Below are 21,067 nucleotides of genomic sequence, written 5' to 3'. Positions count from 1 at the left end.
ATTTTCTGGTCAGCATAGCCAACTGGTAAGTTACATTATAGAAATTATAGACCTTGGTGTTCTCTGAGGTTGGTTATTTTCTTGCAGACATTTCATTACACCAGTCCACTGATGATGTTACCAAGTTTGGTAATGAAATGTCTGCAAGAAAGCACCCAAGTGAAAAACTTCATTTCAACCCTGAGCTACCTATATTCTCCATTATCAGAACTGTAAATTAGAACTGTAGTCCAGAAAATGTAGAAGAAACCAGACTGGGGAAAACAGCTCATGATTCTGTAATTTGACCAGTGATTACTGCTGTTGGAAGGTGAGACATAACAGCAGCAACTCGAGTGTAGAAATGGAACTCTGCCCATTCTTTGTGTATCTGTACTGCAGGGAAATCCTTACTAATGGTGTCAGAGCTATCTTTCAGGCTCTTTGACAGTGTTTTCTTGCATCGAACAACCTCTAATCAACTTTCAGGAAAGTTAACATTCCATCCAGAAAGTTTCAAAAACATTTGTTTAATTAGGGGACTAGACTAGAGTAGGTTTTTGTTTAATTAATGAGAAGATGAGACTGGACTAGACATTTGTTTAATTAATGAGGAAACAAGACTAGACGAGACTAGACATTTAATTAATGAGGAGACTAGGCCAGACCAGGCCAGACCAGGCCAGACCAGACCAGAATAGAATAGAATATTATTTATTGCACAAGTGTGATTGGAAAGACAAGTCCCAACGATATTGAAATTACTACTACACCATGCAGTTCTTTCTGATGTTTTTCATTAAAAACTACTTGACTATAAACACAATGCCTCTCCAATTGGAATGAGTGAGATTCTAATTTATGCACTGATGTCCTGGTAGTGAACCAATCAAAGCTAAAGAAAAAAGAAAGAAAAGAAAAGAAAAATTGAACAATTGACAGTTGAGTTGCCTATTAAATTTGGCACTAATTTTTTGGGGAAATTAGATGCAGTTGCTTTGATTAGATTACTATATGCCAACCTGGAACATCTCAGTGTGTAAAATAACCTGCGAGATGTTATTTCTCATATCACCTCCAACTGTTAGTCAAGCTAGAGAATTTGGAGAATTCAAGTGAATTTTGCAACAGACTAACTTACACTTTTTATGTAGCTATAAGTTAGCTATAACCTAGCACCACCTCTTGATGCGGGTAAAGAAAGAGAGAGCAAAAGCTGGCTTGAAATTCAATATTAAGAAAACTAAGATCATGGCATCTGGCCCTCTCAATTCCTGCTAAACAGATGGGGAAGAAATTAAGGTAGTGACAGATTTTATTTTCCTGGGCTCCAAGATCACTGCAGATGGAGACTGTAGCCAAGAAATTAAAAGACGCTTGGTCCTGGGGAGGAAAGTTATGGCAAATCTAGACATCATACTAAAAAGCAGAAATATCACCCTGCCAACAAAAGAGTGCATAGTCAAGGCTATGGTTTTCCCAGTTGCAATGTACGGCTGGACCATAAGAAAGGCTGAGCGCCAAAGAATTGAGGCCTTTGAACTATGGTGCTAGAGAAGACTCTTACGAGTCCCTTGGACTACAAGGTGATCAAACCAGTCAGTCTTAGAGGAGATCAACTTTGACTGCTCTTTAGAAGGCCAGATCCTGAAGATGAAACTCAAATACTTTGGTCACCAAATGAGAAAGAAGGGCTCACTGTAGAAGGGCCTAATGCTGGGAAAGATTGAGGGCAAAAGAAGAAAAGGACGACAGAGAATGGGGTGGCTGGATGGAGTGACTGAAGCAGTAGGAAAGAGCTCAAATGGACTCTGGAAGTTGGTAGAGGAACATTGTCCATGGGGTTGCGGTGGGTCATACATGACTTCACAACTAGCAACAACAATCTAGCATATTCCTGAATATGTTCATCGTGATATTTTTCAGTAGCTACACTGTACATTAAATTAAAAAAAACTAAATTGTACTTAAATGTATTGTATAAAATCCAACTATTGAAGGCTGGTTAGAAAATTTTATTTCCTCAAAAAGCCCTGTTACACTATGCTTTAATGACATATGTGAGCCCACATATTTGAAATTCAGACGTGGATGGGAATTCTCTTTGCAGTTTTCTTGATTCATCTGTTAGTCTATCCCAGAGATCATGCCCTTTCGTCAGATATTCTAGGTCCTGCGTACGAGCCCCATCGACCTGGATAGACATTTATCTTCAGATGAAGGGGCATCACTCTCATATGTGTCTTGTATATTATATATGGTAGATTTTAAATAATTAATGGTGATGACCAAAACACCCATCACCCATATCCCATTGCCTTGGATTATTTGGACTTTTCTTCACAAGAAATATATTTAAAGCTCTTAATTGCTCCAGGAAAAAAAATACCCTGCGTCTGAAATCTCTGAGATCTTGTACAAATCTGTGGACGAAATCCTGGTGTAAAGTTATAGCCATGTGCATGACTGACTTTAGAGATTGAGCATATGGAGTCAGAGATGGAAGGTCAGGGAATGGAAGCCATGAATTTACCAGTAGTGAGGAATGGAAAGGGTTATCTCTGTATGGGGAAACTCTACTGAGCCAGCGAATGGCTTGCATTTTCCTCAGGCGCTGCGTATGCAGAGTGGAAAGACTCACGTCTTGGCAGCTGCAGCAGGACTTGGGAGCAGAAGCGTGCCTCTCTTTTCCTTCTCCCCCTTAATGGCTGGACCCTGAAGATTCTCATCACTCTGGTGGATTTTTCATTTGTTTTCTTTCATTCCCCCCTGCAACTCTCCCCCTCAATGCAATTTCATGTCCTGCAGCAGGTCTCCATCTATCTATCTATCATCTATCTATCTATTTATCTATCTATCTATCTATCTATCTATCTATCTATCTATCTATCTATCTATCTGCCTCTTGCTTCTTTTTTTTCTGGTCCATTTCTAGATGATCACTCTGCCTATTTTTCATGCTCTGTTGAGTGCTGTTCCCTCCTTTTCATGGCCCAGCTGCCTGTCTCGCTCTGCCTTGCCTCATGAAGATTTATGGAACTGCAGTAATAAACTGTATTTGAGCGATCCTCTTTTCCGATAATCTTCGGGTGAGCGCCCAACAAGGTGGGTGTGATTTGAGCAAGCCTGCCATCATGTCCAGCTTGGGACCCCTCCCCACTGTGGTGTCAGCAGCTAGTGAGGTACTGGCAGCAGTACGGACCTAGCAAGGTTTTCTGCTCTCATTTTGAAAGGAGAGAGGAGCTTTACCAACCTGAACTGCCTTTGCTGCAGGATCACATTTTCTGAGGCAGCTATATTTCTGTATGTGAGGAAGAGACTACCACATCTCTAACCCAGTGACATCCTCAGGTGTGTCTTCCACCTAAGGAACAAAACCTCCATTGCAGGTAGAAGGAAAATGAATGGATGAATCAGAATATATGGACCTGAATGCAACACTTGCTTCAGTGAAGTCCTTTGATGCATCTCTGTTTCTGGAAGATTTTTGTCTTGGCATTGGTTTGGCTCTGATCCTGGTTGTGACCTAAGGAGTCTCTGCACATCCAAGAAAAGATCTTGAAAACTCTTGGAGTGACACTGTTCCAGCTTGCTTGGAGCTCCTCCTGAATTATCCAGAGGGTAAGAGAAAGGAAATCTTTTCATTAGTCAGCTTGTTTGGGAATTGGGACAGGCCTTTCTGTTTCTATGTTCATTTTTGTTCTTCTTCTCTGCCCATCACTACATCCATCTGATTAACTCATTCATACTTCATTACTACTTTCGTCCCTAGTTGCACTAGGCAAATCTGTTTTGCCCTAGACCTCTTGACCTCTCTGTGAGAGATAATTAATTGCTAGGCAGTTGCTTTCTCCACCCTTATCCTGGTTCAAAATGGCTGCTTGGGCAAAACCTGGTGGGATAGGCAGGGGCAGAACTTCTTCATTGTGGTCACTGACCACAATGCACAGTTTATAACAGAGCTTATGGCATTCAAATAGAAATCTATTAAAGAATTCTGATTAAATTAGGAATAAAGAAAATATAGCAATAAAATACCACAGAGTGCTAAATAGTCAACCACATCAGATTATAAAACTAGAGGTTGCAAAAGAAAAAGAAAAACATACAATATTCAATTATAAAATTGTGTAGTCTTAATTAATAAAAACTAAGGAAGTTGTGGCATGGCTTTATTGAACTCTAAAAAGCCTTCTTCTCTAAACTCCTAGTTCAGCTAGTCACATGGCTGAAGGACATTCCCACCAACCAAAATCCTAGCAGGTGACACTGATCTTTTATTTCATCCATATAGCAGTGCTGCTATCACCCCATCGTAAGAGGAGGATCCCTATTTTCCTTTATACACAAACCCCACAATGACCCTTAGCTGAGCAGGAGTTGCTGTAGGGCAAATGTTTGACATTATATCTGGGGTATGGAGGTTGCAGGTCCATGCATATGAAACAATAAATGAGGTGCTCCTGATAATTTAAGCTTTTAAAAATGCAAGGCTTGGGATTTCTTTTTGGGATAAATGCTTGTTATTAAAGAGGTTAAGCCCAGCCTAATGCGAGAGAAACTGGGTTGAGAGTCGGAGCAATTCCCTTCCAGGAGGGAGGATGGGAGAGAGTGGGAGGGGGTAGGAGGGAGTGAGAGAGTGAGAGAGACTTCCCATTTTTTGTGCTCAAATTGCTTCTGGCATTACAAACAGAATCTCAGCCATTAGCTACTGAGAGAGAAGCTGTGGGAGTGAGAGAGAGAGAGAGAGAGAGAGAGAGAGAGAGAGAGAGAGAGAGAGAGAGGGAGGGAGAGAGGGAGAGAGGGAGAGAGAGAGAGAGAGAGAGAGAGAGAGAGAGAGAGAGAGAGAGAGAGAGAGAGAGAGAGAGAGAGAGAGAGTGTGTTGAGGATATTCTACAGACTGGGCAGAGCTTCAGGCAATTTGCTATTGTTCAGAGAGCAGGATAAAAACCGGACAGTTTTTGGCAGGTGAAAAGGATGGGGGAGGAGAGGTTTGCAGGGATAGAATCCAAGTGAAAAGGTAGAGTGCAGGAACTAAATTCAAGCAAATTACAGAGAGTTTTTCTGTGGCTTTGAAATTTGGCTAGAGCAGCAAACGCAGACCATGCACCTACATTTTAGATTTTGCCCATACATTGAGCATATTTCTGCCATCATCAGTTTATCGGATTAGCATGTAATACAAGCTTTTCTTGATCCAGAAATATTTTCATGCTTGAGGCAGAAAACCCAAGTATCAGTGTTGTCTTTCTTCCCAATAATTAACAAGGAAATAATCCCCTGGAAACCTCAGCAGATTGTGCTCCATCAATCAGTTATCTCTACTACTTTTAATTGTGACATATACTTATCTAATGAGGAACTACTATGTTCTCATGATGTGTAAATATATCAGATAGGCTCCATAGAATACATGTATGTATTCGAATACACACCCACCTTTTTTAAATTCAAGTTTTCGTGTATTTTCACTAAGCTAACCAGATACCACATCTCTATATTTATCTTAATGTACAAGTGACCGGGGCATTACCAAAATTTTTGAAGTACGGTGTCATAGTTTAGAAGTTAAGCTAGGACAATGAAGGAATAAGGAATCAGGTTAAAAATTGGAAGGAATCAGTTTATAAACCAGGTTCACGAGTTCTAGTCCTACCTTAGGCACAAAGCCACCTGGGTGACCTTGGGCCAGTCACTTTCTCTCTCAGCGATAGGAAGGAGGCAATGGCAAACTATTTCCAAAAGCTTTGGTAAGAAAACTTAATGGACTTGTCCAGACAGTTAATTAAAAACAGTACTTCCCACATCACTTTTAGTAGCAGTCCAATAAAGGAGAAACTTGTAGGACTGGCACTGATAAGGTTTCCTAGTTTAGGTAATGAAACATCTGCAAGGAAACAACCAAGCTCATAGACCACCAGGGATTCTTCATTAGCAAGCCAACATGCAGACACACCTGCCTTGAGGATTGAAACTGACCCCAGATATGACCCACAGCATGCAGTTCACCAACATTTAAAAGCGAAATGCAGAAGTTGCCATGAAATTAGACCTGTAACATTGTGGGTAGAAACTGGAAGACTTCCCCAACACTAATCATTAAGGTCCTGGATTTTAATATTGCTATGAGGTCATGGTTGCTATCATGCAGAGTGCTGTACACTCTCCAATCTTGGGGATTCTCCATTCATCTCCATCCATCTTCTGATGAACTCCTTGCTGCTGAGTTTCATGGAGAAAGCTTCTTTGCATGGCTACTTCTCACTGGACTGGGCTCAACTGAAGGCATTTCTTTTCTCTGCAAGATTGCCTCCCTATTCAGTTTGCCTCCCCCAAAAAATTCGGGGAGAGCAGTATCTGATGATGAGTCAGGTTTTTTTAAAAAAAAAACTGAGACAGAAAATAAAAGAGGCTTTATCTATTTTTATTTTTATTTACTATATTCTTATTTTTCCTTTTAAAATCTTTGTTATCTTATTAACTTTTCTGCACCTTCTATTTTTTATTTTTAGTTTGCATTAGTATATTGTTGTAAATTGTAATCTTTAATAAGATTAGTATTAAAAAAGAAAATAAAAAAGGCTTGTTGGAAGGAAGGTTTTTTTTTTCTTTTAAAGAAAAAAACGACTACAAGAAGCAGCATCCTGTTGTGTGGTTTGCACAAATAGCCTTTTAAAACTAATTCTCTTTAGCAGTCAGAAGCTCTGGCATGTTCCACTACTGAAGCGTGTAATTGGAGAAAAGGGAACTGCATATGGATTGGAGTAAAAGGGAAAGAGAAAAAGCACTGAACATAGGAGCAATGCAACATGTGTGCCTAAAGAGATTCCTAAATGCAAAATGTTGTAACTACATCTTTTTTTCCCTCCCTCACTCCATTCTTAATTTCTAATAGGGTGAACCTGCAGCCATTTAAACCACTTGAATAAGTTGTACTGAACTTGGTGGAATTTCGAAGTAGAGATATTTAGGCTTGCACTTTTAATCAGTTGCATTGTGAGATGAATCAGTACTATGTCTTGAAATGCTGCACTGAAACCATTGCTAACCTTGGTGTAGAAGAAATGTCTGGCTCTAGTGATACCCTCCAGTGCACTGTGATGCAGTAGCTCCAGCCATCTTGTGCTTCCTGACATTCATATATGCCAGTAAAATGCTCAGCAATCAGCAATTGGTTGGGTGGATAGAATAATGACTCTAAATTATATACCATGGAAGTGGGATGGTGTGGAACAGAGCTGCACTTTTTATCATTTCTACACATGCAATAAATATTTCCTAAATCTTTCAAAGCCATTCTGAACAGTGCATTTGTACCATTCAATGATTCAAAATATAAAACTGTTTGCAGGCTATTAATTTCATTTCTATCTTGTAAAAAGAAAGCAACTTATCAGTATAAATCACAAATAGGAATCTGAATTCTATTATCTGCATGAATCACTCAAACAGAACAAAAGTGCCTGTGCTCTTATTTAATGCTTTTCATTCTGTGGCACTTTTAATTTTATTGGGCTATATGGGGAAGGGATATTGTTAGACACCAAAATTCTCCCCCAATTAATGAAAAAATGCTTTCTTGCAAGATTTCAGGAGGCATTTCTTATAAACTTTCAACCATATTGTGGAAGCTGTAAGAGTTGGACTTAAACAATACAAAAGGTTCAGTTCTGACATGTTTAATTAATATCTATGGGTCACACATTTTTATGTTTGAAATTTAAATAAATCATAAAAGAACCAATTTTAGTTGGTTTACAGTATAGTGAAAGGAGTAACATTATTTCTCCCCTATGATTTTGCCAGTGAAATCCATCAGATCAAGTATACTAAAGAGAAGGTTAATGGGGATATTTTAGTATCAGTAAAAGGTAAAGGTTCACCTCGCACATATGTGCTAGTCGTTCCCAACTCTAGGGGGCGGTGCTCATCTCTGTTTCAAAACCAAAAAGCCAGAACTGTCTGAAGATGTCTCCATGGTCATTGGGTCTGCATGACTAAATGCCGAAGGCGCACAGAACACTGTTACCTTCCCACCAAAGGTGGTTCCTATTTTTCTACTTGCATTTTTATGTGCTTTCAAACTGCTAGGTTGGCAGAAGCTGGAATAAGTTACGGGAGCTCACTCTGTTATGTGGCACTAGGGATTTGAACTGCTGACCTTTCTGATCGACAAGCTCAGTGTCTTAGCCACTGTGTCCCCTTCAGTATCTTTAGGAGAAGCAAATAATTCTTATGGGGACTGTTCTTGCCTGCTACTATCCTATTGAAAAAGGTGAGAACCAACTGATGGGATTTTGTTTCATGTCATGATGACTGTCAATCGGCATGACTGAGAAAGTCTTATCATAGAATTCTGGGTTTGGAAGAAATTCTAGACCAATTCCCTGCCCAGGACATAAATTCTCATGCTGTCCAAGATAAAAATAGTTGTCCACCTTTTGCTTGAAAACTTCCAGGGATGGAACTATTGTTTAATAGCTTTCACAGTAAGTCCTCTGTTTTTCCTCTTGTAGCTCCCCCTGTGGAACTTCCACCTCTTGAATTTTGTTAGCATATCCTGTATTTGACGACTGCTTCATGTGTCTCCTTAGCAGTGGTGGTTTCCAGATCCCATTGCAACCGGTATGGTGCAACGGGGCCCGGCATCCACCACATGAATGTGTGCAGCACACAGCGCATGCATGCATTCTTACCTCCTGCGACGCTCTGCGACGCCTCCGTGACACTCCAGCTGCTCGGTGGAGCATTGCTCAGGCGCTGTATGCTCCGTGCGTGAAAGCACCGAAGAGCTCAAATGCCGATAAGGAGGGTGGGCCCTCCAGAGCACCATACCGGGACGGTACCCATGCTCCTGGCAGGCACCCGTACGCCCATACTGGGACGTACCGGTCGTAACCCACCACTGCCCCTTAGTCTTCTTTTCTTTAGGCTACGTAGCTCATTAAAACTTCCTTCATTAGATTTAACCTCCAAGCCCTTCTGCTCTTTCATCATTGCCCCTTCCAATTTCTCAGTGTATTTGTATTGCAGCAACTATAACTAAATGCGGTATTCCAGGTGTCTAGCCAATGAGACATAAATATCTCAGAAATATCATTTCCTATCATGAAATATCTCAGAAATATCAGAAATCAGTAACATCCCAGAAATATCAATATGAGACAGAAATATCACTTCCTATCATGACATTCTACCAGTTCGGACTGAATACCGAACTGGTAGCAGAAATTGTGGGTGGCCCCGCCCACTTGCCCGAGCTTTACTGCATCCCATTTAGACTCCCTTTTCTCCAAAAAGAAGGCTGTGCGAATGTGCAGAGGTCACATTTGCAGACCGGTAGGGAAGGCAAGTGAATCCCACTCCTACTTCCTATGTTCTTGACACTATAATTCTGTTGATTCAGCAAGATTGCATTAGCTCTTTTGCAGCTACAGTGGGGGCTGATGTTTAATTTGTGGTCTGCAAGACATTTTCGTAAGTAGTATTGCAAAGTGAAGTACCACCTATCCTATATTTGTGCACCTGTTTTCTCCATCTAAGTGTAGCGCTCTACATTGCTTATTATCAAATTCTACATTTTGGGATAGCACCAATGTTCAAGTCTATCCTTTTGGCTTTCAGAACAGACAATAAGCTTAATGGAACAGATCTTTTGTCTTCTGCCTTGTGTTAATGCAGTAAAACTGGTTTTATAATAATTAGAATGATGTACAATTAAGGATGCAAAGGTGTGTTTTCCTGAAATAAATAATACTAAAATAATCAGTTTCATTTTTTAAAAAAAAGCATCTCTTTGAAAGTAGAGCTAAACATATGTCTTTGTCCTTTTGAATATTGGGACCGCTGGATCATTGGTTCTAGTGGACGTTTTTAGACAGGAACCACAAGTATCCCAAAGCATTGCACATTGTAATGCTTACACACTCCTCTTTAAGCTGCTAGAAATGTGTCGGCGATGGGTGGCTGGAGGGGGGTGGGGAAAGAGAGCAATCTGCCATTTTCTTTAGAGCCACTAATTATTGTTCTTAACTAGTTATATGCAAAAAATTCTAAACAGCAGTCATGGAAGGCATCTTCAGGTAAGGGTTAATTTACATTTTGGGGGAGCAAGAAAGAGGGTGGTAAACCATATGCAAATCCTGCAGTCACAAAAACTATTTTTGGCAGTGGAGCAGAAAAAAAATAGTGCAGATGTTTTTCATTATGCAAATGAGGCCTGATTGTGGACAAAATGGCTTTAAAGCATCAGCAGAAGTGGCAATCATTTATCAGAGATACTAACGCTTTTGCTAGTTCTGTCAGTTCTAAAGCTCCCAGTCTCTCTGCCCCTTCATCAACTGTCTTTTCTCTCAAAATGTGCCTTTCTGCTCTACTGCCCAAATACATCTGTATCATCAGCATCTTTTGTCCGCTATTGTGTACCTGCATCAAACACACACACACCCTCTTTCTATACTGCTAGCTGTGCATCTCCCTCACTCTCTCCATATTTAGTTTGTAACCTCCTTGGGGCAAAGAACGGTGACTTTTTTGTGACATTTAGCCCTAGTAGGGAGACAGTAAAAAGGTAAAGGTTCCCTTTGCACATATGTGCTAGTCGTTCCTGACTCTAGGGGGCTCATCTCTGTTTCAAAGCCGAAGAGCCAGTGCTGTCCGAAGACGTCTCCGTGGTTATGTGGCCAGCATGATTAAATGCCAGAGATGCACGGAATGCTGTTAACCTCCCACCAAAGGTGGTCTCTCTTTTTCTACTTGCATTTTTACATGGTTTCGAACTGCTAGGTTGGCAGAAGCTGGGACAAGTAATGGGAGCTCACTCCATTATGCAGCACTAGGGATTGTAGAGATTGTATCAAACTGCCAACCTTTCTGATCAACAAGCTCAGCGTCTTAGCCACTAAGCTACCACATCCTTTAGGGAGGAAGTAGGTACTATAAAAAAGAGAAGTCCTTCAAGCTGCACCATTTTCATGTCACTAAAAAATAGAATTCAGGACATGGCTGTGCAGCTAGGGCTCTGACTTCATTCTCAACTATAGTTCAAGGCAGAGAGCAGCCTTATACCATAGTATTCCTGAGTTACTTGGGAGGATTCTTTGGGCTAATACATGCTGTTATTCTTCATAATGCATAGCTCCAGGGGAAAAAATGCTACAAATTGCACACAAAGCATATCTTGTAGGAAGGGGTTGTTATAGTATAAATTCTGGATTTTGTCCTCTTTAATGAAAAAAGGGATGCGGTGGCCTAATTATGAAGCACAAAAATGTATCTAAATGAAAAATAGATTGATCTGGTCTTTTCATTTGAGAAGGCACTCATCTGCTTTCTCATGCATTAGCGGGTTATTGCTAAATGGTCATTCACATAAAGGGTAAAAGTAAAGATCTTTATTAGGGAACATTATTGCTTTCCCTCACATTATCCTGCCTGTCATAATGATGGACATTTTGCTAGCAATATTAATGCTATTAATCTAACCATGATTCTTTCCTTTCTAATTCCACTTCTTTTATTTCAAAATTCATCCATCTCTTCCCCAAACATGTCCAGAGATAATATTGTAGGATCAGACCAAGCATACATTAAATTCAGCATTTTATCACTGAAAGTGATCAGCTAGGTGTCCTTCAAAGCAGGGACGTGCAGTCAGGGGAGGCAGGGGAGGCAGAGCCGCACCGTTCTCATCATGAAAAAATTTTTAAAAAGGGAAAAGGCGCTGAGGAGCCTTCTGCACACGTGGTCGGGAATGGGAGCGCTCCGTGGTCCGCTTCATGTTGACTCAGGAGTCAGGAAGGAGGGGAATGGGACCACGTGTGCAGGAGGCTCCTCTAGCCTCAGCCTCCCTCCTGCGGACGTCCCATTCCCCGCCTTCCTAAGTCAACATGAAGGGGACCGCGGAGCGTGAGCCGCGGTCCCGCGGAGCACACTCTGTGGTCCCCTTCATGTTGACTCAGGAGTCAGGAAGGAGGGGAATTCCCCTCCTTCCTGACTCCTGAGTCAACATGAAGGGGATCACGAAGCGTGAGCCGCTGTCCTGCGGCTCACGCTGCGCGATCCCTCCTCCGCGATCCCTCCAGCCTCCCTCCTGCGCACGTCCCATTCCCCGCCTTCCTAAGTCAGCGTGAGCTGCGGTCCCCTTCATGTTGACTTAGGAAGGCGGGGAATGGGACGTCCGCAGGAGGGAGGCTGACGTGGTCCCATTCCCCTCCTTCCTGAGTCAACATGAAGGGGACCGCGGCTCACGCTGATGACTTCACCAGCCTCACCAGCCATAAAGCTCACCGCACGTCACTGCTTCAAAGACATTATAAGCTATGTAATAGTTTGTATTTTATATTGTTTGACTGCAAGGATTTTGATTACTTCTGGTTTCCACTTTAAATGCAAAACATATTACATTAGTTTAGTAAAAAACTCATTTGGAAAGGAGAGCCTGTCTAATATTGGTGTTTAAGGCAACAGGATAGAAACCAGGAGACTGTGAATTCTAGTCCTGCCCTAGGCACTATGCAGGTGTGTAATTTTGGCTAGTTATTCTATTTCACTCCTAGGAAGGAGGCAATGCAAAACCAGTTCTGAAATTTTGCCAAAAAACGGCATGAACTTCCCCACCAAGACTCAGCACTGAATTGGAGACACCTTAAACAAACCAGCAAACAAAATAAAAGCACTCATTAGGGATTTAACACTAACATAATTAGTAATTACGTTATAGAACCCCAGGAGCTGCCTTCTATAAAGTCAAACTTTGGGCCATATTTGTGTGTAACTTAGTATTGTTTACAATTGTTTGGACAGAATTCAGGCTATAGGGTTGTTTGTTTTTTAAAGGCGGGGGGAGTAGGATGGATAAAGATTCAGATACACCTTAACTTAAGGAACAAGATGCCTCTGCAAATATTTAACAAGGAAATATATTTTCTATAGCAGAGCAGAGCAAATACTTCTTGCATATAAATATCCTGATTTTGTCTTAAACTGCCTTCGTCTCAGTAGCTTAACTTTAAAAAAAAGAGTCTTCTTCTTAATTGACTAGAAGTCAGAAATGCTAATCTGTTGCAAATCATTCTAGAGGTTTACTATCAGGCCTAGATCTACATTCTTCTTGCTGCTAGTTTATATTAACAGTAACAGAAGACTGTCTAGTTCAGCCCCCAATGCCATCTGTTAAACCTGAATGCACAGCAAAGCATGTGCTAATCCTTCTTCAAAACTCAGATGGCTTGACCTCTTAGAAAAACATTCTTATCTTAGTTTAAAAATCTTATCAAATAGGAGTTCGTCGTTTTCCAAGGCAGTCTGTTCCATTCATATACAACTGTGGAAATTCTTACATTCATTCTATAGTTATCATTCTTAATGCTTTATAAATTTGGGGAAATCTGACTGTTTCTTCACCAGAGGTATATCATTCACCCTTCCCCAACTCCAATTCAGTGTGTGATCTGCAAGTTCCCTGAAATTCCTTTCTGTTTTTCAATGTTGTTTCTCTGTGTGAGCGCAATTTCTTCCCATGAGAAATAATCTATTAAGGTTGTGAATTTTCTTTTATTGCATATGAAAACAAAGAGGAGCATTGCTACTGAACTTCTTGTAAAGAGTACAGGAGTCTAAAGCAATTTTTACAAAATAAAAAAGAGAAGGAATTACAACTCCAGAAGGCTAATAATGTCTTGGGTATAAGATACATTTTTATTGTTCCATACGATTCAAGCTCATCTGTTACCAGATTTTATGTACCATCTAATCTTTATTCCAATTCAAGCCATTTCTTGTGCAGAAAACAGCCCCATTTTTGTGACTTGTCGAGTCTTCAATTTTCCTCAATCACTTCTTCAATGAAGTCTTTCCTGATTTATCTTGATAGGGAAGTTGATATCACACATTATTCAATGGCACACTTGGATTTGCTGTTTGTCAATCCATAGAAGGTCAAGGGGTTTTTGCATATGATATCCACTTTTATTTGCATGAAGAATTGTTCATTAATTTGGCATGTTTCCTTTAGACAGTTAGCTCTGATTATAAAGCACATTTATCCTATTCATATTTTTGGTATCTATTGTATCACTATATTATTATATATTGCCTCTAGCCAAAAGCAGTCCTATTTTTTTATGTCAGGAAAAACCATGCACGCTGTTGTCTCTAACTATATCAGGTTTATTTAGGAAAAAATATTTTCAAATTTCATCAGACTAGATAATTGAACCCTTTAAAAAGGGAGGAGCAGATAAGGCTCATGAATTGCATGTAGAAAGTTCTTGATCTACAGTCCTTGATGGATGCAGCTAGATGGGAAACATGGCAAGTGCAGTAGTCCTCAGCTTACAATTCTTTGTTTAAAGACACTTTGAAGTTATAATGGCCTTGGCAAAAAGGGATTTACAACCCATCCTCAAAATTATCCCTCTTGCACCAGAGGTGGTATACAGTTACCTTCCCTACCAGCTCAGAAATGTGAGCATGTGCATGCATGCTCATGCCCAGATCCTTCCGTGCATGTGCTTTTGGCAAAAAAAATGGCCTAAATGGGATGCCGTAGAGTTGGGCGCGGGTAGACAGAGCCACCTGTGATTTCCACTACTGATCTGTGTGATCTGGTCCCAACCGGTAGAATACCACCATTGTCTTGCACCACTTCTGTAGTCATATGATTGTAATTTGGACACTAGGCAACTAGCTCACATTTATGATCATTGCAAAGTCTTATGGTCAGATAATCACAATTTGCAAGTTTCCAGCTGGCTGCTGACAAGCAAAATCAATTCAAGATACTGGATTTGCTTAATGATTGTATGATTCACTTAGTATCCATGGTGTAAAAACAGTCATAAAATTGAGTCCAGTTATGTGATGACTTGCTTTACAATTGCATCAACTTACAATGGAAATTCCAATCTCAACAAACTATACTTGTAGTTTGCCTAGATATTAAATAAATATGAATTTAAGCAGCTATTGTGCAGGACAATCTTATATATATTGAAGACCATAGAAAAAAGGCACAAAAATCTTTTACTATACAATAATTTATACTCATTTCCTAGTTTTCATGTATGTGTTTTCTGATAGGCTTTGGGGGCTATGTATCCATCAACTGTGCCTTTTGTATATATGCTTTTATGTATAATTCCTATCATTCTTCAGTTTCCAATAAATATGCCCTTGCTTTTATCTTTAATTCAGGAAAATGCATCTCAGTGCAGGCAGGTTGTATTCAAGCAGCAGTCTAATTTTAGGAAATCTGCAGTGTCTCCTGCTGATAAAGGGGTGTGGTTACAGCCTTGCTTTTCCTACTGCTAGGAATTGCCTGCTGATCAGCTGAGTAATGTCAGAGAAATGGGGAGGGGGATAGAAAGTTAATTCTGCCCCCTTACAACTAATGTTGTAATTTTTGCTCATTAAGGTTAAGGAAGAAAAAAAACTTTCTAACTGAGTGTATAGCAATATATATATGATTTTATGCCAGGATGGGAAGGGTTAAACTCCCCCATGTGGCTTAGTGGATTGGCTCACAATAGATGAACAGTATGTTGAAAGACATTTCTGAACATAGATTTGAAATTCCAACTTCTCTTTCTCCTGTGTCCACATGCACACTCTCAATTGCTTCATAGCAATTATTAGAATAGTGAACCTCTAAAGCAGAGGTAGGTAATTAACGTTCCCATGCAGCAGTGGTGGGTTGCAGGCAGTACGCCCCGGTACGTGCGTACTGGTGCCTGCCAGAAGCAGCAGCCTCCGTACCGGAATTGTGCTTTGGAGGGCCCTCCCTCCCTCATTCCTTACCTGTATTTGAAGGAAATGGGCCACTTGTGCATGCATGCGCATCGTATGGCACCTGCGCGTTGCTCCGCTGAACAACTGGAGCATCATAGGCGGGGGGCGTGCATGCGTGCGCAGCATGCATGCCTGTGGTGCATGCCTGGCTCCTGTTGCAGCTCCTGTTGTAGCGTACCGGTTGCAACAGGAGCCGAAACCCACTGCTCTGGCCAAATGAGAAACTGGGACTGTTATGGAGGCTAAACCAATAGAGCTGTGAAGGTGTGTAGGCACACACATGAATATATGTAAATTGAAAAGGAAGTAGTTGCCTTCAAAATAAAAGCAATGCAGTGGCCTGGGAGCCATAAAATGCCCAAATCTTCTCTAAAGCCGCCTCCCTTTTCTCATAGCCAATGCAATTTTCCAACTTTGAAAAATAGACCTTTCTTGTAACCTATTTCAGTTTTGGAATTTGACACTTGCATCTTCTCTAACTTAGGTGCTGTTGGCTATGTGTGTCTTAGTAGACCACTATCCAGGATATACTTTGCTTTCTGAAACTGTTTTCTTATCCATCCAACAGTCTGCTACTGCTGCTGCTTCTAATTTTTTCTCTTGTGAGCACCTAGATGCCAGTTTTAGAGTCATCTGGGCCAACTGGCATTTCCAGAGTTAATTCTTGACAAAACTGCTTATCTTGTGAGAATAGTTTTTAACAAATGGCAACAGCACAAGCACTTCAGCCACAGGGAATGAACCAAGCCAAGAGCAATTCTTCCTCTCTATCTAGATTGTGATTTTATCTTGCCACCTTTTTATGAATGCTCTCATTTGTCCTAACTCCATTTCTGAAATCTGAAAAGGAAAAGCATCTATAATCCAGAAAAAGTAAATGCAAAAAGAAATGGCTGTCATTTTGATGTTTACAGAAAAAATGAGGGGAAAAGAAATTGAACAATTGAGAATTATTATTCTGAAATAAATGGGGCACAGTTGCTCAGTGGTTAAAAAACCATTGGAAAACTGACAGCCCAGGTTCAAGACCCGAGCACTGTGTGATGGGATGAGCCCCCATTATTTGCCCCTGCCCACCCAGCAGTTTGGAAGCATACAAATGCAAATAAATAGGTTCCACTTTGATGGGAAGATCATAGCATTCCATATGCCTCAGTGTACAGTCATCCTGGCCACATGATAGCAGAAATATCTTTGGATAACTCTGTCTCCCTTGGTTAAAAATGGAGATGAATAGACAAAGGAGCTGGGCATGATTGGACAGGGGAAACATTTACCTTTATTCTCAAATAATAATTGGTAAACAGATTTCTGTCTCTGACAAATAGATATGATAAATTCATTATTATTTGTAAAATAGTGCTCAGGATTTTACAGGATTTGCAGGATTCTACAGCTCCATAGTACATTTTTAGAAACACATTAAAATGCAATCTGTAATAGAATTCAATTTAATGAAAACAACATGTTGACAAAAATGTATAGTTACAAATAATTAAAAGCAAACTAACTTGAAGGACAACTGTCAGGCACAAGTAACCAGGGAGAGAAATTGACTTCAAAGCACTAAGAGTTTATTACATGTTTCTTATACACAAATTGCTGCTAGGGTCAATGATCACATGTTTAGGGTTGACTGATCACATGTTTATCCCCACCTCAGGCTGAGCCTGCTCATCTTCTATAACAACAGGCATGTTTAATCTGGTGAATCTATATAATTTAGGAGCTGAGTTGGACTGAAAGTGTACAAATAGAACAATGCTTCTCATTTGCTTTTTATTTTATTATCATTAAACTCTCCGTGATGTATTCTATGTGGTCGAGGCAAATAAATTCTCCCTACTAGAATAAAAATGAAATTATAACTATTTTAGAACCCATAAAAAGTTTGTGTTTCTTCCTTCTACCCATCCATTTTGGCATGTTAGTATTTGCTCATCCCACCTTCCTGCTTTAGCAATATTAAAGATGGATGCCTGGTTTATAGGAAGACAAACACTAAGTATACTTTTAGACCAAGAAATTTGTAGATATGTGATCTAAGCAAGTTGTTATTTTGTTTATCTTTCCAGTTCTTAAATTCCATAATTTAATAGGGATTTTTTCATTGCTCAAATAATCCACTTAATAATTACCACAAGGATTCTCAACTGAGTCCACAGACATCCCGCATATCAATAAATCCTCTCTAATGACCAATTTGTTTTGCTCCTGTGGTAAATAGCAGAGCCGCCATAATTTATCAAGTTGAAGGGTGGCTGTCCTACTCTTAAAAACCATCCTAAAATTTGAACCTTAGTGCGCAAGAGCCATTTCAGAATGTGGCAGAGATTCTAAGGCACCCACCTTTGGGATATAATAGAGATATAGGAACAAAGACAGGCAGGATAGCCAATCAAGTAACAGAGAGTTGCCCGCGTTTAGCCAGGCCGCGTCTTAACCAATCAGATGCGACCTGGCTGTTGCTGTTGCTGGCTGACTCGGGGAAAACTCCCGACGTCATTGCCAGGACACTACAGTTTGTATCCTGCCTTTATTATTTTTTCAAATAACTCAAGCTAGCAAATATGTCTAATACACCATCCTCCTCCTATTTTCCCTACAACAACCATATAAAAGAGAGAGAATGACTGGACCAAGGTCATCCAGCTTTTTTTAATGGCTAAGGTGGGACTAGCAATGGTGGGTTGCCGCCTGTTCAGCCCGGTTCGGCCAAACCGGTAGTGGAATTCAGGCCTAGGTCACAGAACCGGCAGCAATCCAGGCCTGCTACGCCCCTGAACCTGTTCCCTCGCTGCCACTTGGCTGCCACCATTTTGGATTTTAGTGACTGGGCGTTCGCAGTTTACTCTAAATTGTGTGTGTGTGTGTGTGTGTGTGCACGCACGTTGCTCGTGGGTTGCGAACCGGTACTAACGCTGGCAGCAACCCACCCCTGGGGACTAGGTCTCCCAATTTCTAGCCTGGTACCTTATTCAAAGCCATTCATAAAATATGGCACTGATGAAGAGATAATGGTTAGCATTAGGGTGGTGGTGGATGAGTATCAAAGTCAGAAAGCTTTCTTGAAATAAGGTTTCTTTGAGATGTTGTAGTATGTGGGATTATTTTATTACTCTTCCACAGAGATATCCCAAAGGTGCTTTTTCAAGAGGCAACCAGACTTTCTGGTTGCTTCTTGAAAAAGCACCTTTGGGACAACCATGACCTAGATGACTGAGAATCTCCACAGATATCTTCCACAGAGAAAATTCAGAAGCCTACAGAAGCCTTGATATGATGGTTTCTTTGGAAAACTACCTGGCTTTCTTCTTATAATTGTAATGCCACTTTTAATTGTCACCCCACTAGGAGTCTTCTTGTGTTTTCCTACTATTTTTTCCATTTTTTTTTTCTCTTTATCTTACAAAAATCCATTAAGGAAGAAAAGATGTAATTCATCTATGGTTTTTAAGTGATACAATTATAGAGGCCTATCAGTTAAAATATAACAAGCAGCTTGTTTTGGTACAACAATTTTGTGCAAGGGCTATTAAAAATAGGTGTTTGAGACATGCAGAGGAGCAGTGTTGGATATGTAATTACCTTTTAGTCCTTACCACCTTTCAATAAATTCTCAAGTCCACAAATAATTAAAACAAAAAATGCAATAAAACAATCATCAATAAAACTGCTGAACAAAATAGAATCAATTAAACAAAAACTATTAAAATTCATCTGATGGACAAATTGAAAAATCTACGTATTTGACGAAGAAAAATGTTTATTATTCTATTGTGAAATGGATGTTCATTGTGAACTGGGCAGCTCTCAATAATATATACATCCATTTAAAATTCAGTAACAAGTGTGTACCAAAAAACAACAAAAACATGTTGCAGCATCTTAAACGTTCAGTAGCATTAGCTTTTGTTGACTAAGCCCTTTATGGCAGTTAGACAAACATGCCATAATAAATCTGTTGAGAATTTTAGGGCCCAAAAGACCCTCTGTTATTTCTGTTGCAGTAAATTGACATAACTACCCTTCCCGAAAGCATAAAAGTGTATGCTAGGAAAGGCTGTCTATGGAGCACATATAGGCAGGCCACGGATGAGCTTTAGTGGAGAAAGATTTCCATAACAAATTCTCCCACTTCAGCCTGACCCCAGATTGCCCTTAAGAAGGCTTTGGAGAGGGGGAAAAATCAAGTGGGACTAATGGGAATCCAATACCAGAACATCCGGAATTTCTCTCCTCTTGATCTGAACTTCACTGCCCAAGAACAAGTTTCTTTGCCTCGAGTCTTTCCCCCACTACTCTGGAGTGCATTAGGGTGCTTTGTAGCGTTGCTCCACATACATGTAACAAGAGACAGAAGTAAGAACAATCCTACTATATCTGCACTTATTGTTATGCACGTTGTAGACTATCTTTCTTTAATTTAATGCTTTCCAGCTATTTTGGATTCCACAGACAAAGGCTAATTATTTAGGAAATGCTTAGACTTAAAATCCAGCATATCTGGAGGACACCAAGTTAAGGAAGACTATACTTGACCATGTAGAAGGCATTCCTGGCTCACCCTCCTTTCACATCACATTTGATCTCATTTTAAGGACCAGTGTGATATAGAAGTTAAAATGTTCCAAAGGACGGTGGAATCCCATTAGAGTATGGAACTGACTGTAGCCAGTCAGTCTTTCTTTCTTACTTTCTTACTTACTTACTACTTACTTGCTTGCTTGCTTGCTTGCTTGCTTGCTTGCTTGCTTGCTTGCTTGCTTGCTTGCTTGCTTGCTTGCTTGCTTGCTTGCTTGCTTGCTTGCTTGCTTGCTGGAATAAAATAAGGGACTATCTCCAGGCCTATTGAGTTGAACTCCCCAAGAAAATGGGATATAAATGAAATTAAACAAAATAGATAGGTCAGTAAATGCATGTTTCCGCTGCTTCTTTGTGTTGTTTGTCTTTTGTAACTATTTGTACCTCTCAGTTCCAAGGCTTACTTTACACCTCACAGCATTTTCCTTTTTATGTTTTTAATGAACATTTCTAAATTAAGAGTTCCTAAATGTCTGAATTAAAACATTTCACCGTTACACCTGAAAAAGTTTATGTTTGGAGTGTAAAACTTGGGCACAAAATAGACCTGATGTTATGTGGATGAATGCATTAAATGACATCAGATTTTTCCCCCCCTCCAACAATAGCAACTCTTGAGATGTGAGAGCATCGTGTTCGAGGCTAATGGGCAATCTTCTCCTTCCCCCATGTCACATCTCATTTAAAAAATCACACTCCCCCACTATGATTTAAC

General features: G+C 40.2%; 1 protein-coding gene across 1 annotated transcript in view; it reads left to right on the top strand.

Moving 5' to 3' along the window:
* Nucleotides 1-3,547: 3,547 nt before the first annotated feature.
* The window catches only part of SRCIN1 (SRC kinase signaling inhibitor 1), a gene marked incomplete at its 3' end in the record, with an annotated part of 177,730 nt that continues 160,210 nt past the window's right edge, over nt 3,548-21,067 (top strand). The window contains exon 1 of the mRNA XM_081932097.1: nt 3,548-3,600. The remainder of the gene's footprint in view (nt 3,601-21,067) is intronic.

The sequence above is a fragment of the Natrix helvetica genome, assembly GCF_964273705.1.
Source record: "Natrix helvetica genome assembly, chromosome: Z".
NCBI lineage: Eukaryota > Metazoa > Chordata > Lepidosauria > Squamata > Natricidae > Natrix > Natrix helvetica.
Note: the sequence above shows the minus strand (reverse complement) of the source record. Positions and strands in the feature narration are given on the sequence as shown.